Consider the following 21,447-nt stretch of genomic DNA (forward strand, 5'->3'; position numbering starts at 1 on the left):
AAAATTAGACCGCACCACGGATTCCCAGACAGTCTCCCACACTGGTACTAGCGAGGCCTTAAGCTGTGTATCTGCTGCGATCTGACGAGAGCAGGCACATTCAGCTTAGAATGGCCATTGATGTTAAATGCTTTAATCCATAGTCCTATTTAATCTATTGTGAAACAAAATCTAAACAACATAATAAAAAGTCAAACGCACCACGGATTCCCAGACAGTCTCCCACACTGGTACTAGCGAGGCATTAAGCTGTGTAACTTCTGCGATCTGACGAGAGCAGGGACTTTCAGCTTAGAATGGCCATTGACATTAAATGCTTTAATCCATAGTCCTTTTTAATCGATTGTGAAACAAAATCTAAACGACATAATAAAAAGTCAACCGCACCACGGATTCCCAGACAGTCTCCCACACTGGTACTAGCGAGGCCTTAAGCTGTGTAACTTCTGCGATCTGACGAGAGCAGGCACATTCAGCTTAGAATGGCCATTGACATTATATGCTTTAATCCATAGTCCTATTTAATCTATTGTGAAACAAAATCAAAACGACATAATAAAAAGTCAACCGCACCACGGATTCCCAGACAGTCTCCCACACTGGTACTAACGAGGCGTTAAGCTGTGTAACTTCTGCGATCTGACGAGAGCAGGGACTTTCAGCTTAGAATGGCCATTGACATTAAATGCTTTAATCCATAGTCCTTTTTAATCGATTGTGAAACAAAATCTAAACGACATAATAAAAAGTCAACCGCACCACGGATTCCCAGACAGTCTCCCACACTGGTACTAGCGAGGCCTTAAGCTGTGTAACTTCTGCGATCTGACGAGAGCAGGCACATTCAGCTTAGAATGGCCATTGACGTTAAATGCTTTAATCCATAGTCCTATTTAATCTATTGTGAAACAAAATCTAAACGACATAATAAAAAGTCAACCGCACCACAGATTCCCAGACAGTCTCCCACACTGGTACTAGCGAGGCCTTAAGCTGTGTAACTTCTGCAATCTGACGAGAGCAGGCACATTCAGCTTAGAATGGCCATTGACATTAAAAGCCTTAATCCATAGTCCTATTTAATCTATTGTGAAACAAAATCTAAACAACATAATAAAAAGTCAACCGCACCACGGATTCCCAGACAGTCTCCCACACTGGTACTAGCGAGGCCTTAAGCTGTGTAACTTCTGCGATCTGACGAGAGCAGGGACTTTCAGCTTAGAATGGCAATTGCCATTAAATGCTTTAATCCATAGTCCTTTTTAATCGATTGTGAAACAAAATCTAAACGACATAATAAAAATGCAACCGCACCACGGATTCCCAGACAGTCTCCCACACTGGTACTAGCGAGGCTTTAAGCTGTGTACCTTCTGCGTTCTGACGAGAGCAGGCACATTCAGCTTAGAATGGCCATTGACGTGAAATGCTTTAATCCATAGTCCTATTTAATCTATTGTGAAACAAAATCTAAACGACATAATAAAAAGTCAACCACACCCCGGATTCCCAGACAGTCTCCCACACTGGTACTAGCGAGGCCTTAAGCTGTGTAACTTCTGCGATCTGACGAGAGCAGGCACATTCATCTTAGAATGGCCATTGACATTAAATGCTTTAATCCATAGTCCTTTTTAATCGATTGTGAAACAAAATCTAAACGACATAATAAAAAGTCAACCGCACCACGGATTCCCAGACAGTCTCCCACACTGGTACTAGCGAGGCCTTAAGCTGTGTAACTTCTGCGATCTGACGAGAGCAGGCACATTCAGCTTAGAACGGCCATTGACATTAAATGCTTTAATCCATAGTCCTTTTTAATCGATTGTGAAACAAAATCTAAACGACATAATAAAAAGTCAACCGCACCACGGATTCCCAGACAGTCTCCCACACTGGTACAAGCGAGGCCTTAAGCTGTGTAACTTCTGCGATCTGACGAGAGCAGGGACATTCAGCTTAGAATGGCCATTGACATTAAATGCTTTAATCCATAGTCCTTTTTAATCGATTGTGAAACAAAATCTAAACGACATAATAAAAATTAGACCGCACCACGGATTCCCAGACAGTCTCCCACACTGGTACTAGCGAGGCCTTAATCTGTGTAACTTCTGCGATCTGACGAGAGCAGGCACATTCAGCTTAGAATGGCCATTGATGTTAAATGCTTTAATCCATAGTCCTATTTAATCTATTGTGAAACAAAATCTAAACGACATAATAAAAATTCAACCGCACCACGGATTCCCAGACAGTCTCCCACACTGGTACTAGCGAGGCCTTAAGCTGTGTAACTTCTGCGATCTGACGAGAGCAGGGACTTTCAGCTTAGAATAGCCAATGACATTAAATGCTTTAATCCATAGTCCTTTTTAATCGATTGTGAAACAAAATCTAAACGACATAATAAAAATTCAACCACACCACGGATTCCCAGACAGTCTCCCACACTGGTACTAGCGAGGCCTTAAGCTGTGTAACTTCTGCGTTCTGACGAGAGCAGGCACATTCAGCTTAGAATGGCCATTGACATGAAATGCTTTAATCCATAGTCCTATTTAATCTATTGTGAAACAAAATCTAAACGACATAATAAAAAGTCAACCGCACCACGGATTCCCAGACAGTCTCCCACACTGGTACTAGCGAGGCCTTAAGCTGTGTAACTTCTGCGATCTGACGAAAGCAGGCACATTCAGCTTAGAATGGCCATTGACATTAAATGCTTTAATCCATAGTCCTTTTTAATCGATTGTGAAACAAAATCTAAACGACATAATAAAAAATCAACCGCACCCCGGATTCCCAGACAGTCTCCCACACTGGTACTAGCGAGGCCTTAAGCTGTGTAACTTCTGCGATCTGACGAGAGCAGGCACTTTCAGCTTAGAATGGCCATTGACATTAAATGCTTTAATCCATAGTCCTTTTTAATCGATTGTGAAACAAAATCTAAACGACATAATAAAAAGTCAACCGCACCACGGATTCCCAGACAGTCTCCCACACTGGTACTAGCGAGGCCTTAAGCTGTGTAACTTCTGCGATCTGACGAGAGCAGGCACATTCAGCTTAGAATGGCCATTGACATTAAATGCTTTAATCCATAGTCCTTTTTAATCGATTGTGAAACAAAATCTAAACGACATAATAAAAAGTCAACCGCACCACGGATTCCCAGACAGTCTCCCACACTGGTACTAGCGAGGCCTTAAGCTGTGTAACTTCTGCGATCTGACGAGAGCAGGGACATTCAGCTTAGAATGGCCATTGACGTTAAATGTTTTAATCCATAGTCCTTTTTAATCGATGGTGAAACAAAATCTAAACGACATAATAAAAATTCGACCGCACCACGGATTCCCAGACAGTCTCCCACAATGGTACTAGCGAGGCCTTAAGCTGTGTAACTTCTGCGATCTGACGAGAGCAGGCACATTCAGCTTAGAATGGCCATTGACGTTAAATGCTTTAATCCATAGTCCTATTTAATCTATTGTGAAACAAAATCTAAACGACATAATAAAAAGTCAACCGCACCACGGATTCCCAGACAGTCTCCCACACTGGTACTATCGAGGCGTTAAGCTGTGTAACTTCTGCGATCTAACGAGAGCAGGCACATCCAGCTTAGAATGGCCATTGACATTAAAGGCTTTAATCCATAGTCCTTTTTAATCGATTGTGAAACAAAATCTAAACGACATAATAAAAAGTCAACCGCACCACGGATTCCCAGACAGTCTCCCACACTGGTACTAGCGAGGCCTTAAGCTGTGTAACTTCTGCGATCTGACGAGAGCAGGCACATTCAGCTTAGAATGGCCATTGACATTAAAAGCCTTAATCCATAGTCCTATTTAATCTATTGTGAAACAAAATCTAAACAACATAATAAAAAGTCAACCGCACCACGGATTCCCAGACAGTCTCCCACACTGGTACTAGCGAGGCATTAAGCTGTGTAACTTCTGCGATCTGACGAGAGCAGGGACATTCAGCTTAGAATGGCCATTGACATTAAATGCTTTAATCCATAGTCCTTTTTAATCGATTGTGAAACAAAATCTAAACGACATAATAAAAATTCAACCGCACCACGGATTCCCAGACAGTCTCCCACACTGGTACTAGCGAGGCCTTAAGCTGTGTAACTTCTGCGATCTGACGAGAGCAGGCACATTCAGCTTAGAATGGCCATTGACGTTAAATGCTTTAATCCATAGTCCTATTTAATCTATTGTGAAACAAAATCTAAACGACATAATAAAAAGTCAACTGCACCACGGATTCCCAGACAGTCTCCCACACTGGTACTAGCAAGGCGTTAAGCTGCGTAACTTCTGCGATCTAACGAGAGCAGGCACATTCAGCTTAGAATGGCCATTGACATTCAATGCTTTAATCCATAGTCCTTTTTAATCGATTGTGAAACAAAATCTAAACGACATAATAAAAAGTCAACCGCACCACGGATTCCCAGACAGTCTCCCACACTGGTACTAGCGAGGCCTTAAGCTGTGTAACTTCTGCGATCTGACGAGAGCAGGGACATTCATCTTAGAATGGCCATTGACATTAAATGCTTTAATCCATAGTCCTTTTTAATCGATTGTGAAACAAAATCTAAACGACATAATAAAAATTCAACCGCACCACGGATTCCCAGACAGTCTCCCACACTGGTACTAGCGAGGCCTTAAGCTGTGTAACTTCTGCGATCTGACGAGAGCAGGCACATTCAGCTTAGAATGGCCATTGACGTTAAATGTTTTAATCCATAGTCCTATTTAATCTATTGTGAAACAAAATCTAAACGACATAATAAAAAGTTAACTGCACCACGGATTCCCAGACAGTCTCCCACACTGGTACTAGCGAGGCGTTAAGCTGCGTAACTTCTGCGATCTAACGAGAGCAGGCACATTCAGCTTAGAATGGCCATTGACATTCAATGCTTTAATCCATAGTCCTTTTTAATCGATTGTGAAACAAAATCTAAACGACATAATAAAAAGTCAACCGCACCACGGATTCCCAGACAGTCTCCCACACTGGTACTAGCGAGGCGTTAAGCTGTGTAACTTCTGCGATCTAACGAGAGCAGGCACATCCAGCTTAGAATGGCCATTGACATTAAATGTTTTAATCCATAGTCCTTTTTAATCGATTGTGAAACAAAATCTAAACGACATAATAAAAAGTCAACCGCTCCACGGATTCCCAGACAGTCTCCCACACTGGTACTAGCGAGGCCTTAAGCTGTGTAACTTCTGCGATCTGACGAGAGCAGGCACATCCAGCTTAGAATGGCCATTGACATTAAATGCTTTAATCCATAGTCCTTTTTAATCGATTGTGAAACAAAATCTAAACGACATAATAAAAAGTCAACCGCACCACGGATTCCCAGACAGTCTCCCACACTGGTACTAGCGAGGCCTTAAGCTGTGTAACGTCTGCGATCTGATGAGAGCAGGGACATTCAGCTTAGAATGGCCATTGACATTAAATGCTTTAATCCATAGTCCTTTTTAATCGATTGTGAAACAAAATCTAAACGACATAATAAAAATTCAACCGCACCACGGATTCCCAGACAGTCTACCACACTGGTACTAGCGAGGCCTTAAGCTGTCTAACTTCTGCGTTCTGACGAGAACAGGCACATTCAGCTTAGCATGGCCATTGACGTTAAATGCTTTAATCCATAGTCCTATTTAATCTATTGTGAAACAAAATCTAAACGCCATAATAAAAAGTCAACCGCACCACGGATTCCCAGACAGTCTCCCACACTGGTACTAGCGAGGCCTTAAGCTGTGTAACTTCTGCGATCTGACGAAAGCAGGCACATTCAGCTTAGAAGGGCCATTGACATTAAATGCTTTAATCCATAGTCATTTTTAATCGATTGTGAAACAAAATCTAAACGACATAATAAAAAGTCAACCGCACCACGGATTCCCAGACAGTCTCCCACACAGGTACTAGCAAGGCCTTAAGCTGTGTAACTTCTGCGATCTGACGAGAGCAGGCACATTCAGCTTAGAATGGCCATTGACATTAAATGCTTTAATCCATAGTCCTTTTTAATCGATTGTGAAACAAAATCTAAACGACATAATAAAAATTCAACCGCACCACGCATTCCCAGACAGTCTCCCACACTGGTACTAGCGAGGCCTTAAGCTGTGTAACTTCTGCGATCTGACGAGAGCAGGCACATTCAGCTTAGAATGGCCATTGACATTAAATGCTTTAATCCATAGTCCTTTTTAATCGATTGTGAAACAAAATCTAAACGACATAATAAAAATTCAACTGCACCACGGATTCCCAGACAGTCGCCCACACTGGTACTAGCGAGGCCTTAAGCTGTGTAACTTCTGCGATCTGACGAGAGCAGGCACATTCAGCTTAGAATGGCCATTGACGTTAAATGCTTTAATCCATAGTCCTATTTAATCTATTGTGAAACAAAATCTAAACGACATAATAAAAAGTCAACCGCACCACGGATTCCCAGACAGTCTCCCACACTGGTTCTAGCGAGGCATTAAGCTGTGTAACTTCTGCGATCTAACGAGAGCAGGCACATCCAGCTTAGAATAGCCATTGACATTAAAAGCCTTAATCCATAGTCCTATTTAATCTATTGTGAAACAAAATCTAAACAACATAATAAAAAGTCAACCGCACCACGGATTTCCAGACAGTCTCCCACACTGGTACTAGCGAGGCCTTAAGCTGTGTAACTTCTGCGATCTGACGAGAGCAGGGACTTTCAGCTTAGAATGGCCATTGACATTAAATGCTTTAATCCATAGTCCTTTTTAATCGATTGTGAAACAAAATCTAAACGACATAATAAAAATTCAACCGCACCACGGATTCCCAGACAGTCTCCCACACTGGTACTAGCGAGGCCTTAAGCTGTGTAACTTCTGCGATCTGACGAGAGCAGGCACATTCAGCTTAGAATGGCCATTGACGTTAAATGCTTTAATACATAGTCCTATTTAATCTATTGTGAAACAAAATCTAAACGACATAATAAAAAGTCAACCGCACCACGGACTCCCAGACAGTCTCCCACACTGGTACTAGCGAGGCGTTAAGCTGCGTAACTTCTGCGATCTAACGAGAGCAGGCACATTCAGTTTAGAATGGCCATTGACATCAAATGCTTTAATCCATAGTCCTTTTTAATCGATTGTGAAACAAAATCTAAACGACATAATAAAAAATCAACCGCACCACGGATTCCCAGACAGTCTCCCACACTGGTACTAGCGAGGCCTTAAGCTGTGTAAATTCTGCGATCTGACGAGAGCAGGCACATTCAGCTTAGAATGGCCATTGACATCAAAAGCCTTAATCCATAGTCCTATTTAATCTATTGTGAAACAAAATCTAAACAACATAATAAAAAGTCAACCGCACCACGGATTCCCAGACAGTCTCCCACACTGGTACTAGCGAGGCCTTAAGCTGTGTAACTTCTGCGATCTGACGAGAGCAGGCACATTCAGCTTAGAATGGCCATTGACATTAAATGCTTTAATCCATAGTCCTTTTTAATCGATTGTGAAACAAAATCTAAACGACATAATAAAAAGTCAACCGCACCACGGATTCCCAGACAGTCTCCCACACTGGTACTAGCGAGGCCTTAAGCTGTGTAACTTCTGCGATCTGACAAGAGCAGGGACATTCAGCTTAGAATGGCCATTGACATTAAATGCTTTAATCCATAGTCCTTTTTAATCGATTGTGAAACAAAATCTAAACGACATAATAAAAAGTCAACCGCACCACGGATTCCCCGACAGTCTCCCACACTGGTACTAGCGAGGCGTTAAGCTGTGTAACTTCTGCGATCTAACGAGAGCAGGTACATCCAGCTTAGAATGGCCATTGACATTAAATGTTTTAATCCATAGTCCTTTTTAATCGATTGTGAAACAAAATCTAAACGACATAATAAAAAGTCAACCGCACCACGGATTCCCAGACAGTCTCCCACACTGGTACTAGCGAGGCCTTAAGCTGTGTAACTTTTGCGTTCTGACGAGAGCAGGCACATTCAGCTTAGAATGGCCATTGACATTAAATGCTTTAATCCATAGTCCTATTTAATCTATTGTGAAAAAAAATCTAAACGACATAATAAAAAGTCAACCTCACCACGGATTCCCAGACAGTCTCCCACACTGGTACTAGCGAGGCCTTAAGCTGTGTAACTTCTGCGATCTGACGAGAGCAGGCACATTCAGCTTAGAATGGCCATTGACATTAAATGCTTTAATCCATAGTCCTTTTTAATCGATTGTGAAACAAAATCTAAACGACATAATAAAAAGTCAACCGCACCACGGATTCCCAGACAGTCTCCCACCATGGTACTAGCGAGGCCTTAAGCTGTGTAACTTCTGCGATCTGACGAGAGCAGGGACATTCATCTTAGAATAGCCATTGAAATTAAATGATTTAATCCATAGTCCTTTTTAATCGATTGTGAAACAAAATCTAAACGACATAATAAAAAGGCAACCGCACCACGGATTCCCAGACAGTCTCCCACACTGGTACTAGCGAGGCCTTAAGCTGTGTAACTTCTGCGATCTATCGAGAGCAGGGACATTCAGCTTAGAATGGCCATTGACATTAAATGCTTTAATCCATAGTCCTTTTTAATCGATTGTGAAACAAAATCTAAACGACATAATAAAAAGTCAACCGCACCACGGATTCCCAGACAGTCTCCCACACTGGTACTAGCGAGGCGTTAAGCTGTGTAACTTTTGCGATCTAACGAGAGCAGGCACATCCAGCTTAGAATGGCCATTGACATTAAATGTTTTAATCCATAGTCCTTTTTAATCGATTGTGAAACAAAATCTAAACGACATAATAAAAAGTCAACCCCACACGGATTCCCAGACAGTCTCCCACACTGGTACTAGCGAGGGCTTAAGTTGTGTAACTTCTGCGATCTGACGAGAGCAGGCACATTCAGCTTAGAATGGCCATTGACATTGAATGCTTTAATCCATAGTCCTTTTTAATCTAAACAACATAATAAAAAGTCAACCGCACCACGGATTCCCAGACAGTCTCCCACACTGGTACTAGCGAGGCCTTAAGCTGTGTAACAGCTGCAATCTGACGAGAGCAGGGACATTCAGCTTAGAATGGCCATTGACATTAAATGCTTTTATCCATAGTCCTTTTTAATCGATTGTGAAACAAAATCTAAACGACATAATAAAAAGTCAATCGCACCACGGATTCCCAGACAGTCTCCCACACTGGTACTAGCGAGGCCTTAAGCTGTGTAACTTCTGCGATCTGACGAGAGCAGGCACATTCAGCTTAGAATGGCCATTGACATTAAAAGCCTTAATCCATAGTCCTATTTAATCTATTGTGAAACAAAATCTAAACAACATAATAAAAAGTCAACCGCACCACGGATTCCCAGACAGTCTCCCACACTGGTACTAGCGAGGCCTTAAGCTGTGTAACTTCTGCGATCTGACGAGAGCAGGGACTTTCAGCTTAGAATGGCCATTGACATTAAATGCTTTAATCCATAGTCCTTTTTAATCGATTGTGAAACAAAATCTAAACGACATAATAAAAAGTCAACCGCACCACGGATTCCCAGACAGTCTCCCACACTGGTACTAGCGAGGCCTTAAGCTGTGTAACTTCTGCGATCTGACGAGAGCAGGCACATTAAGCTTAGAATGGCCATTGACATTAAATGCTTTAATCCATAGTCCTTTTTAATCGATTGTGAAACAAAATCTCAACGACATAATAAAAAGTCAACCGCACCACGGATTCCCAGACAGTCTCCCACACTGGTACTAGCGAGGCCCTAAGCTGTGTAACTTCTGCGATCTGACGAGAGCAGGCACATCCAGCTTAGAATGGCCATTGACATTAAATGCTTTAATCCATAGTCCTTTTTAATCGATTGTGAAACAAAATCTAAACGACATAATAAAAAGTCAACCGCACCACGGATTCCCAGACAGTCTCCCACACTGGTACTAGCGAGGCCTTAAGCTGTGTAACTTCTGCGATCTGACGAGAGCAGGGACATTCAGCTTAGAATGGCCATTGACATTAAATGCTTTAATTCATAGTCCTTTTTAATCGATTGTGAAACAAAATCTAAACGACATAATAAAAAGTCAACCGCACCACGGATTCCCAGACAGTCTCCCACACTGGTACTAACGAGGCCTTAAGCTGAGTAACTTCTGCGATCTGACGAGAGCAGGCACATTCAGCTTAGAATGGCCATTGCCATTAAAAGCCTTAATCCATAGTCCTATTTAATCTATTGTGAAACAAAATCTAAACAACTTAATAAAAAGTCAACCGCACCACGGATTCCCAGACAGTCTCCCACACTGGTACTAGCGAGGCCTTAAGCTGTGTAACTTCTGCGATCTGACGAGAGCAGGGACATTCAGCTTAGAATGGCCATTGACATTAAATGCTTAATCCATAGTCCTATTTAATCGATTGTGAAACAAAATCTAAACGACATAATAAAAAGTCTACCGCACCACGGATTCCCAGACAGTCTCCAACACTGGTACTAGCGAGGCCTTAAGCTGTGTAACTTCTGCGTTCTGACGAGAGCAGGCACATTCAGCTTAGAATGGCCATTGACATTAAATGCTTTAATCCATAGTCCTATTTAATCTATTGTGAAACAAAATCTAAACGACATAATAAAAAGGCAACCGCACCACGGATTCCCAGACAGTCTCCCACACTGGTACTAGCAAGGCCTTAAGCTGTGTAACTTCTGCGATCTGACGAGAGCAGGCACATTCAGCTTAGAATGGCCATTGACATTAAATGTTTTTCATCCATAGTCCTTTTTAATTGATTGTGAAACAAAATCTAAACGACATAATAAAAATTCAACCGCACCACGGATTCCCAGACAGTCTCCCACACTGGTACTAGCGAGGCCTTAAGCTGTGTAACTTCTGCGATCTGACGAGAGCAGGCACATTCAGCTTAGAATGGCCATTGACGTTAAATGTTTTAACCCCTTAAGGACGCAGCCTAGTTTGGGCCTTAAGGCTCAGAGCCCATTTTTCAAATCTGACATATTTCACTTTATGTGGTAATAACGTCGGAATGCTTAAACCTATCCAAGCGATTCTGAGATTGTTTTCTCGTGACACTTTGGGCTTCATGTTCGTGGTAAAATTTGGTCGATATATTCAGTCTTTATTTGTGAAAAATTGCAAAATTTAGAGAAAATTTACAAAAAATAGCATTTTTCAGAATTTAAATGCATCTGCTTGAAAAACAGACGGTTATACCACCCAAAATAGTTACTAGTTCACATTTCCCATATGTCTACTTTTGATTGGCATCGTTTTTTGAACATTCTTTTATTTTTCTTGGACGTTACAAGGCTTAGAACATAAACAGCAATTTCTCATATTCTTAAGAAAATTTCAAAAGCCTTTTTTTGAAGGTGCCAGTTCAGTTCTGAAGTGGATTTGAGGGGACTATGTGTTAGAAACCCCCATAAAACACCCCATTTTAAAAACTAGACCCCTCAAAGTATTCAAAACAGCATATAGAAAGTTTTTTAACCCTTCAGGCATTTCACAGGAATTAAAGCAAAGTGGAAATTAAATTTGCAAATTTCATTTTTTCTGCTGAATTTCAATTTTATTTAATTTTTTTTTAGTAACAGAGAAGGTTTTACCAGAGAAACACTACTAAATATGTATTGTCCAGATTCTGCAGTTTTTAGAAATGTCCCACATGTGGCCCTACTGCGCTCGTGGACTAAAACACAAGCCCTAGAAGCAAAGAAGCACCTAGTGCATTTTGAGGCCTCTTTTTTATTAGAATATATTTTAGGCAGCATGCCAGGTTTGAAGAGGCGTTGAGGTATCAAAACAATGGAAACCCACCAGAAGTGACCCCATTTTGGAAATTACACCCCTCAAGGAATTCATTTATGGTTTTTGTTATCATTTTGACCGCACAGTTTTTTCACAGCACCTATTTGAATAGGGCTGTGAAATGAAAAAAATGATATTTTTTCCAATAAAATTTCATTTTTGATCAAATTTTCTTATTTTCACAGGGAACAACATACCCCATTTTGTTGCCCAATTTGTCCTTAGTGCAGCAATACCCCATTTGTGGTGATAAACTGCCGTTTGGGCCCATGGGAGGGCTCAGACGGAAAGGAGCGCTATGTGTTTGTTGGAGTCCAGATTTTGCTGGATTGGTTTTCGGGTGCCATGTCGCATTTGCAGAGCCCCAGAGGTATCAAAGCAATGGAAACCCACCAGAAGTGACCCCATTTTGGAAACTACACCCCTCAAGGAATTCATTTATGGTTTTTGTTATCATTTTGACCGCACAGTTTTTTCACAGCACCTATTTGAATTGGGCTGTGAAATGAAAAAAATTATATTTTTTCCAATAAGATGTCATTTTTGATCAAAATTTCTTATTTTCACAAGGAACAACATACCCCATTTTGTTGCCCAATTTGTCCTTAGTGCGGCAATACCCCATTTGTGGTGATAAACTGCCCTTTGGGCCCATGGGAGGGCTCAGAAGGAAAGGACCACCATTTGGCCTACTGGAGCTTTTCTGGTGCTAAGTCATGTGTGCAGAAGCCCCTGAGGTACCAGTACAGTTGAAACCCCCGAGAAGTGACCCCATTTTAAAAACTACACCCCTTAAGACATTCATCTAGAGGTGTAGTGAGCATTTTGACCCCACAGGTACTGTGTAAAAGATAATGCGCAGCAGATGGTGCAGTGTGAGATTTGCAATTTTATATATGTATATGCCATTTCAGTGTCCAATATAGTGTGCCCAGCATGCGCCACCGGAGATATACACCCCTTAAATTGTAATGTGGGTTCTCCTGGGTACGACAATACCCTACATGTGGCTGTTATCAGCTGCCTGGGCATACGGCAGGGCTCAGAAGGGAAAGATGAGGGGGGTAAGCTGTGCGGAGTGCATCAGGGTAAATTGAAAATCAAGGGATGTATGATACATTTTAAAACAATCTTTTATACAGAGCCCTGGTTTTTCGGGACACGTGTCACATTGGTATATTGTGTTCTTCCTTATCCCCCTCTTATAGCAGACTCTGCACCTCTTTTGACTCTTTCCCTTTCCACCGGTTTGGGGACCTTCTCCTGGAAAGTGTTGCCCTGGTACGATGCGCCCCCCCTTCCTGGTCCCTAAAGATTAGATCTTGAAATTCCAGGAAAGTTCCCCTCTGGCCTGCACATCGACGTAGCACATACGCATTGTACAAAGCCATCTGTATGATGTGCCCGGCCAGCTTCTTATACCTCACTGCATGGCGCTGTAGGGCTTCAGGACTTGATTTGACAAGTCCACGCCTCCCATGTACCTATTGTAGTCCAGGATGCAGTCTGGTTTGGGGGTGGCCTTTCCTTCATATATCCTAAATCTGTAGGTATACCCTGATGCACTCTCGCAGCTTATACATCTTCACGCCATACCTTGCCCTCTTACCTGGCAGGTACTGGCGGAATTGAACCCTCCCTTTAAAATGTACCAGGGACTCATCAATAGAAAAACACTTCTCGGGGGTGTATGCTTGGGAAAACCGGGCACTGGAACGGTCTAATAGGGGTCTCCGTTTATACAAACGGTCAAAACTGGGGTCATCTCGGAGTGGGCACGGCTCATTATCAGTATAATGTAAGAAGCGAAGTATTGCCTCATTTATTTATTTTTTTAGGTTCCAGTTAATTTCTGAAGTTGCTTTGAGGGGCCCATATATTAGAAACCCCTATCAAACACCCCATTTTAGAAACTAGACCCCTCAAAGTATTCACAACAGCATTTAGAAAGTTTATGAACCCTTTAGGTGTTTCACAGAAATTTAGAGCAAAGTAGAGGTGACATTTACTCTTTTTATACCATTTTTTTTATAACACAAAAGGATTTATCAGAGAAACGCAACTCAATACTTATTGCCCAGATTCTGCAGTTTTGAGAAATATCCCACATGTGGCCCTCGGGCGGTAATGGACTGAAGCGCCGGCCTCCGAAGCAAAGGAGCACCTAGCGGATTTTGAGCCCTCTTTTTTATTAGGCACCATGTCCGGTTTGAAGAGGTCTTGTGGTGCCAAAACATTGGAAACCCCCCAAAAGTGACCCCAATTTGGAAACTAGACCCCTTGAGGAATCCATTGTAGTTTTCATGGGGTGCATGCGGCTTTTTGATCAGTTTTTATTCCATTTTTAGGTGGCGTGGTGACTAATAAACAGCAATTCTACTATTGTTTTTGTATACTTTTTTTTTTACAGCGTTCACCGTGCGCTAGAAAAGACATATTCACTTTATTCTGCGGGGCGATACGATCACGGCGATACCAGATGTTTATAGTTTTTTTTTATGTCTTATGGCGTTTGCACAATAAAATACGTTTTGTAAACAATCATTCACTTTTTGTGTTACCTTATTCTAAGAGCCATAACGTTTTTATTTTTCAATCAATAAAGCCGTGCGAGGACTTATTTTTTGCGTAACGAACTGTATTTTCCATCAGTACCATTTTTAGGTACATGCGACTTTTTGATCTCTTTTTATTCCATTTTTTGGGAGGTGAAGTGACCAAACAATTGTGATTGTGGTACGGTTTATTAATATTTTTTTTTACGGCGTTCACCGTGCGGGATAAATAACGAAATAATTTTGTAGTTCAGGCCGTTACGGACGCGGCGATACCAATTATGTATAGTTTATTTGTTTGTTTATATATTTTTATTAATAATAAAGGCCTGATAAGGGAAAAAGTGGGACTTTTACTTTTATTACTTTTAAAACTTTTATTTTCTTATTTTTACACATCTTTTTTTAACTTTTTTTTTACTTTATTACTTTGTCCCATTAGGGGACATGAGGGCAGGAGGCCCTGATCGCTATTCTAATACACTGCACTACATGCGTAGTGCAGTGTATTAGAACTGTCAGCTACTCACTGACAGCAAGCATAGTGGGTCCTGACGTTGTCAGGACCCACTAGGCTTCCGTCTATGGCATAGCCGGACGCCATTGTTTGGTGTCCGGTTGCCATAGTCACCATCGCCGGCCGCTATCGCGTAGCAGGCCGGCGATGGCAGCTTAACCCCTAAAAAGCCGCGATCTCTATAGAACGCGGCTTTTAAGGGGTTAATCAGCGGGGACACAGCGATCGGTCCCCGCTGTAGGAGCTGTGACAGCTGCTGAACAAGACAGCAGCGTCACAGCTCCTGTATGTGTCGGGAGGACGGCCGAAACGGCCGTTACTCCCGAGACGTACTATTACGGCATGGAGCGCGAACGATACAGCTGCCATGACGTAATAGTACGTCAAGGAGCGGGAAGGGGTTAATCCATAGTCCTATTTAATCTATTGTGAAACTAAATCTTAACGACATAATAAAAAGTCAACCACACCACGGATTCCCAGACAGTCTCCCACACTGGTACTAGTGAGTCGTTAAGCTGTGTAACTTCTGCGATCTAACGAGAGCAGGCACATTCAGCTTAGAATTGCCATTGCCATTGACATTAAATGCTTTAATCCATAGTCCTTTTTAATCGATTGTGAAACAAAATCTAAACGACATAATAAAAAGTCAACCGCACCACGGATTCCCAGACAGTCTCCCACACTAGTACTAGCGAGGCCTTAAGCTGTGTAACTTCTGCGAACTGACGAGAGCAGGTACATTCAGCTTAGAATGGCCATTGACATTAAAAGCCTTAATCCATAGTCCTATTTCATCTATTGTGAAACAAAATCTAAACAACATAAAAAAAAGTCAACTGCACCACGGATTCCCAGACAGTCTCCCACACTGGTACTAGGGAGGCCTTAAGCTGTGTAACTTCTGCGATCTGACGAGAGCAGGCACATTCAGCTTAGAATGGCCATTGACGTTAAATGCTTTAATCCATAGTCCTATTTAATCTATTGTGAAACAAAATCTAAACGACATAATAAAAAGTCAACCACACCACGGATTCCCAGACAGTCTCCCACACTGGTACTAGCGAGGCGTTAAGCTGTGTAACTTCTGCGATCTGACGAGAGCATGGACATTCAGCTTAGAATGGGCATTGACATTAAATGGCTTAATCCATAGTCCTTTTTAATCGATTGTGAAACAAAATCTAAACGACATAATAAAAATTCAACCGCACCACGGATTCCCAGACAGTCTCCCACACTGGTACTAGCGAGGCCTTAAGCTGTGTAACTTCTGCGATCTGACGAGAGCATGCACATTCAGCTTAGAATGGCCATTGACGTTAAATGCTTTAATCCATAGTCCTATTTAATCGATTGTGAAACAAAATCTAAACGACATAATAAAAAGTCAACCGCACCACGGATTCCCAGACCATCTCCCACACTGGTACTAGCGAGGGCTTAAGCTGTGTAACTTCTGCGATCTGACGAGAGCAGGCACATTCAGCTTAGAATGGCCATTGACATTAAAAGCCTTAATCCATAGTCCTATTTAATCTATTGTGAAACAAAAGCTAAACAACATAATAAAAAGTCAACCGCACCACGGATTCCCAGACAGTCTCCCACACTGGTACTAGCGAGGCCTTAAGCTGTGTAACTTCTGCGTTCTGACGAGAGCATGCACATTCAGCTTAGAATGGCCATTGACGATAAATGCTTTAATCCATAGTCCTATTTAATCTATTGTGAAACAAAATCTAAACGACATAATAAGAAGTCAACCGCACCACGGATTCCCAGACAGTCTCCCACACTGGTACTAGCGAGGCCTTAAGCTGTGTAATTTCTGTGATCTAACGAGAGCAGGCACATTCAGCTTAGAATGGCCATTGACATTAAATGCTTTAATCCATAGTCCTTTTTAATCGATTGTGAAACAAAATCTAAACGCCATAATAAAAAGTCAACCGCACCACGGATTCCCAGACAGTCTCCCAAACTGGTACTAGCGAGGCCTTAAGCTGTGTAACTTCTGCGATCTGACGAGAGCAGGCACATTCAGCTTAGAATGGCCATTGACATTAAATGCTTTAATCCATAGTCCTTTTTAATCGATTGTGAAACAAAATCTAAACGACATAATACAAAGTCAACCGCACCACGGATTCCCAGACAGTCTCCCACACTGGTACTAACGAGGCCTTAAGCTGTGTAACTTCTGCGATCTGACGAGAGCAGGCACATTCAGCTTAGAATGTCCATTGCCATGAAAAGCTTTAATCCATAGTCCTATTTAATCTATTGTGAAACAAAATCTAAACAACATAATAAAAAGTCAACCGCACCACGGATTCCCAGACAGTCTCCCACACTGGTACTAGCGAGGCCTTAAGCTGTGTAACTTCTGCGATCTGACGAGAGCAGGCACATTCAGCTTAGAATGGCCATTGACATTAAATGCTTTAATCCATAGTCCTTTTTAATCGATTGTGAAACAAAATCTAAACGACATAATAAAAAGTCAACCGCACCACGGATTCCCAGACAGTCTCCCACACTGGTACTAGCGAGGCCTTAAGCTGTGTAACTTCTGCGATCTGACGAGAGGAGGCACATTCAGCTTAGAATAGCCATTGACTTTAAATGCTTTAATCCATAGTCCTATTTAATCTATTGTGAAACAAAATCTAAACGACATAATAAAAAGTCAACCGCACCACGGATTCCCAGACAGTCTCCCACACTGGTACTAGCGAGGCGTTAAGCTGTGTAACTTCTGCGATCTAACAAGAGCAGGGACATTCAGCTTAGAATGGCCATTGACATTAAAGGCTTTAATCCATAGTCCTTTTTAATCGATTGTGAAACAAAATCTAAACGACACAATAAAAATTCAACTGCACCACGGATTCCCAGACAGTCTCCCACACTGGTACTAGCGAGGCCTTAAGCTGTGTAACTGCTGCGTTCTGACCAGAGCAGGCACATACAGCTTAGAATGGCCATTGACATTAAAAGCCTTAATCCATAGTCCTATTTAATCTATTGTGAAACAAAATCTAAACAACATAATAAAAAGTCAACCGCACCACGGATTCCCAGACAGTCTCCCACACTGGTACTAGCGAGGTCTTAAGCTGTGTAACTTCTGCGATCTGACGAGAGCAGGGACATTCAGCTTAGAATGTCCATTGACATTAAATGCTTTAATCCATAGTCCTTTTTAATCGATTGTGAAACAAAATCTAAACGACATAATAAAAATTCAACCGCGCCACGGATTCCAAGACAGTCTCCCACACTGGTACTAGCGAGGCCTTAAGCTGTGTAACTGCTGCGTTCTGACGAGAGCAGGCACATTGAGCTTAGAATGGCCATTGACGTTAAATGCTTTAATCCATAGTCCTATTTAATCTATTGTGAAACAAAATCTAAACGACATAATAAAAAGTCAGCCGCACCACGGATTCCCAGACAGTCTCCCACACTGGTACTAGCGAGGCCTTAAGCTGTGTAACTTCTGCGATCTGACGAGAGCAGGCACATTCAGCTTAGAATGGCCATTGACATTAAATGCTTTAATCCATAGTCCTTTTTAATCGATTGTGAAACAAAATCTAAACGACATAATAAAAAGTCAACCACACCACGGATTCCCAGACAGTCTCCCACACTGGTACTAGCGAGGCCTTAAGCTGTGTAACTTCTGCGATCTGACGAGAGCAGGCACATTCAGCTTAGAATGGCCATTGACATTAAATGCTTTAATCCATAGTCCTTTTTAATCGATTGTGAAACAAAATCTAAACGACATAATAAAAAGTCAACCACACCACGGATTCCCAGAAAGTCTCCCACACTGGTACTAGCGAGGCCTTAAGCTGTGTAACTTCTGCGATCTGACGAGAGCAGGCACATTCAGCTTAGAATGGCCATTGACATTAAATGTTTTAATCCATAGTCCTTTTTAATCGATTGTGAAACAAAATCTAAACGACATAATAAAAAGTCAACCGCACCACGGATTCACAGACAGTCTCCCACACTGGTACTAGCGAGGCATTAAGCTGTGTAACTTCTGCGATCTGACGAGAGCATGGACATTCAGCTTAGAATGGGCATTGACATTAAATGGCTTAATCCATAGTCCTTTTTAATCGATTGTGAAACAAAATCTAAACGACATAATAAAAATTCAACCGCACCACGGATTCCCAGACAGTCTCCCACACTGGTACTAGCGAGGCCTTAAGCTGTGTAACTTCTGCGATCTGACGAGAGCATGCACATTCAGCTTAGAATGGCCATTGACGTTAAATGCTTTAATCCATAGTCCTATTTAATCGATTGTGAAACAAAATCTAAACGACATAATAAAAAGTCAACCGCACCACGGATTCCCAGACAATCTCCCACACTGGTACTAGCGAGGGCTTAAGCTGTGTAACTTCTGCGATCTGACGAGAGCAGGCACATTCAGCTTAGAATGGCCATTGACATTAAAAGCCTTAATCCATAGTCCTATTTAATCTATTGTGAAACAAAAGCTAAACAACATAATAAAAAGTCAACCGCACCACGGATTCCCAGACAGTCTCCCACACTGGTACTAGCGAGGCCTTAAGCTGTGTAACTTCTGCGTTCTGACGAGAGCATGCACATTCAGCTTAGAATGGCCATTGACGATAAATGCTTTAATCCATAGTCCTATTTAATCTATTGTGAAACAAAATCTAAACGACATAATAAGAAGTCAACCGCACCACGGATTCCCAGACAGTCTCCCACACTGGTACTAGCGAGGCCTTAAGCTGTGTAATTTCTGTGATCTAACGAGAGCAGGCACATTCAGCTTAGAATGGCCATTGACATTAAATGCTTTAATCCATAGTCCTTTTTAATCGATTGTGAAACAAAATCTAAACGCCATAATAAAAAGTCAACCGCACCACGGATTCCCAGACAGTCTCCCAAACTGGTACTAGCGAGGCCTTAAGCTGTGTAACTTCTGCGATCTGACGAGAGCAGGCACATTCAGCTTAGAATGGCCATTGACATTAAATGCTTTAATCCATAGTCCTTTTTAATCGATTGTGAAACAAAATCTAAACGACATAATAAAAAGTCAACCGCACTACGGATTCCCAGACAGTCTCCCACACTGGTACTAGCGAGGCCTTAAGCTGTGTAACTTCTGCGATCTGACGAGAGCAGGCACATTCAGCTTAGAATGGCCATTGACATTAAATGCTTTAATCCTTTAATCCATAGTCCTTTTTAATCGATTGTGAAACAAAATCTAAACGCCTTATTAAAAAGGCAACCGCACCACGGATTCCCAGACAGTCTCCCACACTGGTACTAGCGAGGCCTTAAGCTGTGTAACTTCTGCGATCTGACGAGAGTAGGGACATTCAGCTTAGAATGGCCATTGACATTAAATGCTTTAATCCATAGTCCTTTTTAATCGATTGTGAAACAAAATCTAAACGACATAATAAAAATTCAACCGCACCACGGATTCCCAGACAGTCTCCCACACTGGTACTAGCGAGGCCTTAAGCTGTGTAACTTCTGCGATCTCGACGAGAGCAGGCACATTCAGCTTAGAATGGCCATTGACGTTAAATGCTTTAATCCATAGTCCTATTTAATCTATTGTGAAACAAAATCTAAACGACATAATAAAAAGTCAACCGCACCACGGATTCCCAGACAGTCTCCCACACTGGTACTAGCGAGGCATTAAGCTGTGTAACTTCTGCGATCTAACAAGAGCAGGGACATTCAGCTTAGAATGGCCATTGACATTAAAGGCTTTAATCCATAGTCCTTTTTAATCGATTGTGAAACAAAATCTAAACGACACAATAAAAATGTCAACCGCACCACGGATTCCCAGACAGTCTCCCACAATGGTACTAGCGAGGCCTTAAGCTGTGTAACTTCTGCGTTCTGACCAGAGCAGGCACATCCAGCTTAGAATGGCCATTGACATTAAAAGCCTTAATCCATAGTCCTATTTAATCTATTGTGAAACAAAATCTAAACAACATAATAAAAAGTCAACCGCACCACGGATTCCCAGACAGTCTCCCACACTGGTACTAGCGAGGTCTTAAGCTGTGTAACTTCTGCGATCTGACGAGAGCAGGGACATTCAGCTTAGAATGTCCATTGACATTAAATGCTTTAATCCATAGTCCTTTTTAATCGATTGTGAAACAAAATCTAAACGACATAATAAAAATTCAACCGCACCACGGATTCCAAGACAGTCTCCCACACTGGTACTAGCGAGGCCTTAAGCTGTGTAACTGCTGCGTTCTGACGAGAGCAGGCACATTGAGCTTAGAATGGCCATTGACGTTAAATGCTTTAATCCATAGTCCTATTTAATCTATTGTGAAACAAA

At 41.9% G+C, this 21,447-nt stretch overlaps 1 protein-coding gene and 81 pseudogenes across 4 annotated transcripts in view; all 82 read right to left on the reverse strand.

Moving 5' to 3' along the window:
• Positions 1–21,447, reverse strand: part of NFIC (nuclear factor I C) — an 863,572-nt gene that overhangs the window by 96,928 nt on the left and 745,197 nt on the right. The window lies entirely within an intron of this gene.
• Positions 190–308, reverse strand: LOC142695048 (5S ribosomal RNA; annotated as a pseudogene).
• LOC142712735 (5S ribosomal RNA) lies at positions 376–494 on the reverse strand (annotated as a pseudogene).
• On the reverse strand, positions 562–680 carry LOC142666393 (5S ribosomal RNA; annotated as a pseudogene).
• Positions 748–866, reverse strand: LOC142712746 (5S ribosomal RNA; annotated as a pseudogene).
• LOC142738265 (5S ribosomal RNA) lies at positions 934–1,052 on the reverse strand (annotated as a pseudogene).
• Positions 1,120–1,238, reverse strand: LOC142735617 (5S ribosomal RNA; annotated as a pseudogene).
• LOC142675179 (5S ribosomal RNA) lies at positions 1,492–1,610 on the reverse strand (annotated as a pseudogene).
• LOC142736017 (5S ribosomal RNA) lies at positions 1,678–1,796 on the reverse strand (annotated as a pseudogene).
• On the reverse strand, positions 1,864–1,982 carry LOC142736746 (5S ribosomal RNA; annotated as a pseudogene).
• Positions 2,236–2,354, reverse strand: LOC142693015 (5S ribosomal RNA; annotated as a pseudogene).
• Positions 2,422–2,540, reverse strand: LOC142737580 (5S ribosomal RNA; annotated as a pseudogene).
• LOC142735924 (5S ribosomal RNA) lies at positions 2,608–2,726 on the reverse strand (annotated as a pseudogene).
• On the reverse strand, positions 2,794–2,912 carry LOC142732337 (5S ribosomal RNA; annotated as a pseudogene).
• Positions 2,980–3,098, reverse strand: LOC142712757 (5S ribosomal RNA; annotated as a pseudogene).
• Positions 3,166–3,284, reverse strand: LOC142727914 (5S ribosomal RNA; annotated as a pseudogene).
• Positions 3,352–3,470, reverse strand: LOC142679641 (5S ribosomal RNA; annotated as a pseudogene).
• LOC142677293 (5S ribosomal RNA) lies at positions 3,538–3,656 on the reverse strand (annotated as a pseudogene).
• On the reverse strand, positions 3,724–3,842 carry LOC142712768 (5S ribosomal RNA; annotated as a pseudogene).
• Positions 3,910–4,028, reverse strand: LOC142676185 (5S ribosomal RNA; annotated as a pseudogene).
• LOC142736654 (5S ribosomal RNA) lies at positions 4,096–4,214 on the reverse strand (annotated as a pseudogene).
• On the reverse strand, positions 4,282–4,400 carry LOC142686565 (5S ribosomal RNA; annotated as a pseudogene).
• Positions 4,468–4,586, reverse strand: LOC142738024 (5S ribosomal RNA; annotated as a pseudogene).
• LOC142736655 (5S ribosomal RNA) lies at positions 4,654–4,772 on the reverse strand (annotated as a pseudogene).
• On the reverse strand, positions 4,840–4,958 carry LOC142697970 (5S ribosomal RNA; annotated as a pseudogene).
• LOC142682207 (5S ribosomal RNA) lies at positions 5,026–5,144 on the reverse strand (annotated as a pseudogene).
• LOC142736039 (5S ribosomal RNA) lies at positions 5,212–5,330 on the reverse strand (annotated as a pseudogene).
• Positions 5,398–5,516, reverse strand: LOC142735947 (5S ribosomal RNA; annotated as a pseudogene).
• On the reverse strand, positions 5,584–5,702 carry LOC142677027 (5S ribosomal RNA; annotated as a pseudogene).
• On the reverse strand, positions 5,770–5,888 carry LOC142670589 (5S ribosomal RNA; annotated as a pseudogene).
• Positions 5,956–6,074, reverse strand: LOC142735728 (5S ribosomal RNA; annotated as a pseudogene).
• LOC142737517 (5S ribosomal RNA) lies at positions 6,142–6,260 on the reverse strand (annotated as a pseudogene).
• Positions 6,328–6,446, reverse strand: LOC142737386 (5S ribosomal RNA; annotated as a pseudogene).
• On the reverse strand, positions 6,700–6,818 carry LOC142737326 (5S ribosomal RNA; annotated as a pseudogene).
• On the reverse strand, positions 6,886–7,004 carry LOC142736656 (5S ribosomal RNA; annotated as a pseudogene).
• On the reverse strand, positions 7,072–7,190 carry LOC142706163 (5S ribosomal RNA; annotated as a pseudogene).
• Positions 7,258–7,376, reverse strand: LOC142737510 (5S ribosomal RNA; annotated as a pseudogene).
• Positions 7,444–7,562, reverse strand: LOC142712779 (5S ribosomal RNA; annotated as a pseudogene).
• Positions 7,630–7,748, reverse strand: LOC142738287 (5S ribosomal RNA; annotated as a pseudogene).
• On the reverse strand, positions 7,816–7,934 carry LOC142691428 (5S ribosomal RNA; annotated as a pseudogene).
• LOC142730986 (5S ribosomal RNA) lies at positions 8,002–8,120 on the reverse strand (annotated as a pseudogene).
• LOC142737561 (5S ribosomal RNA) lies at positions 8,188–8,306 on the reverse strand (annotated as a pseudogene).
• On the reverse strand, positions 8,374–8,492 carry LOC142679685 (5S ribosomal RNA; annotated as a pseudogene).
• Positions 8,560–8,678, reverse strand: LOC142691572 (5S ribosomal RNA; annotated as a pseudogene).
• Positions 8,746–8,864, reverse strand: LOC142705156 (5S ribosomal RNA; annotated as a pseudogene).
• LOC142702251 (5S ribosomal RNA) lies at positions 9,100–9,218 on the reverse strand (annotated as a pseudogene).
• Positions 9,286–9,404, reverse strand: LOC142715884 (5S ribosomal RNA; annotated as a pseudogene).
• On the reverse strand, positions 9,472–9,590 carry LOC142716438 (5S ribosomal RNA; annotated as a pseudogene).
• On the reverse strand, positions 9,658–9,776 carry LOC142732433 (5S ribosomal RNA; annotated as a pseudogene).
• On the reverse strand, positions 9,844–9,962 carry LOC142725446 (5S ribosomal RNA; annotated as a pseudogene).
• LOC142727925 (5S ribosomal RNA) lies at positions 10,030–10,148 on the reverse strand (annotated as a pseudogene).
• On the reverse strand, positions 10,216–10,334 carry LOC142736882 (5S ribosomal RNA; annotated as a pseudogene).
• LOC142727936 (5S ribosomal RNA) lies at positions 10,402–10,520 on the reverse strand (annotated as a pseudogene).
• LOC142735825 (5S ribosomal RNA) lies at positions 10,587–10,705 on the reverse strand (annotated as a pseudogene).
• LOC142737633 (5S ribosomal RNA) lies at positions 10,773–10,891 on the reverse strand (annotated as a pseudogene).
• LOC142736657 (5S ribosomal RNA) lies at positions 10,960–11,078 on the reverse strand (annotated as a pseudogene).
• LOC142728633 (5S ribosomal RNA) lies at positions 15,692–15,810 on the reverse strand (annotated as a pseudogene).
• Positions 15,878–15,996, reverse strand: LOC142737193 (5S ribosomal RNA; annotated as a pseudogene).
• Positions 16,250–16,368, reverse strand: LOC142687128 (5S ribosomal RNA; annotated as a pseudogene).
• On the reverse strand, positions 16,436–16,554 carry LOC142705633 (5S ribosomal RNA; annotated as a pseudogene).
• Positions 16,622–16,740, reverse strand: LOC142736103 (5S ribosomal RNA; annotated as a pseudogene).
• On the reverse strand, positions 16,808–16,926 carry LOC142737695 (5S ribosomal RNA; annotated as a pseudogene).
• LOC142724687 (5S ribosomal RNA) lies at positions 16,994–17,112 on the reverse strand (annotated as a pseudogene).
• On the reverse strand, positions 17,180–17,298 carry LOC142676019 (5S ribosomal RNA; annotated as a pseudogene).
• Positions 17,366–17,484, reverse strand: LOC142712801 (5S ribosomal RNA; annotated as a pseudogene).
• Positions 17,552–17,670, reverse strand: LOC142695579 (5S ribosomal RNA; annotated as a pseudogene).
• LOC142703200 (5S ribosomal RNA) lies at positions 17,924–18,042 on the reverse strand (annotated as a pseudogene).
• LOC142688052 (5S ribosomal RNA) lies at positions 18,110–18,228 on the reverse strand (annotated as a pseudogene).
• Positions 18,482–18,600, reverse strand: LOC142737015 (5S ribosomal RNA; annotated as a pseudogene).
• Positions 18,668–18,786, reverse strand: LOC142733352 (5S ribosomal RNA; annotated as a pseudogene).
• LOC142729453 (5S ribosomal RNA) lies at positions 18,854–18,972 on the reverse strand (annotated as a pseudogene).
• On the reverse strand, positions 19,226–19,344 carry LOC142687139 (5S ribosomal RNA; annotated as a pseudogene).
• On the reverse strand, positions 19,412–19,530 carry LOC142685450 (5S ribosomal RNA; annotated as a pseudogene).
• LOC142736098 (5S ribosomal RNA) lies at positions 19,598–19,716 on the reverse strand (annotated as a pseudogene).
• On the reverse strand, positions 19,784–19,902 carry LOC142737688 (5S ribosomal RNA; annotated as a pseudogene).
• LOC142724621 (5S ribosomal RNA) lies at positions 19,970–20,088 on the reverse strand (annotated as a pseudogene).
• Positions 20,156–20,274, reverse strand: LOC142737588 (5S ribosomal RNA; annotated as a pseudogene).
• Positions 20,350–20,468, reverse strand: LOC142695766 (5S ribosomal RNA; annotated as a pseudogene).
• On the reverse strand, positions 20,536–20,655 carry LOC142674322 (5S ribosomal RNA; annotated as a pseudogene).
• LOC142738223 (5S ribosomal RNA) lies at positions 20,910–21,028 on the reverse strand (annotated as a pseudogene).
• On the reverse strand, positions 21,096–21,214 carry LOC142688063 (5S ribosomal RNA; annotated as a pseudogene).
• LOC142708623 (5S ribosomal RNA) lies at positions 21,282–21,400 on the reverse strand (annotated as a pseudogene).

The sequence above is a fragment of the Rhinoderma darwinii genome, chromosome 1 (genome assembly GCF_050947455.1).
Source record: "Rhinoderma darwinii isolate aRhiDar2 chromosome 1, aRhiDar2.hap1, whole genome shotgun sequence".
NCBI classification, from domain to species: Eukaryota; Metazoa; Chordata; class Amphibia; order Anura; family Rhinodermatidae; genus Rhinoderma; species Rhinoderma darwinii.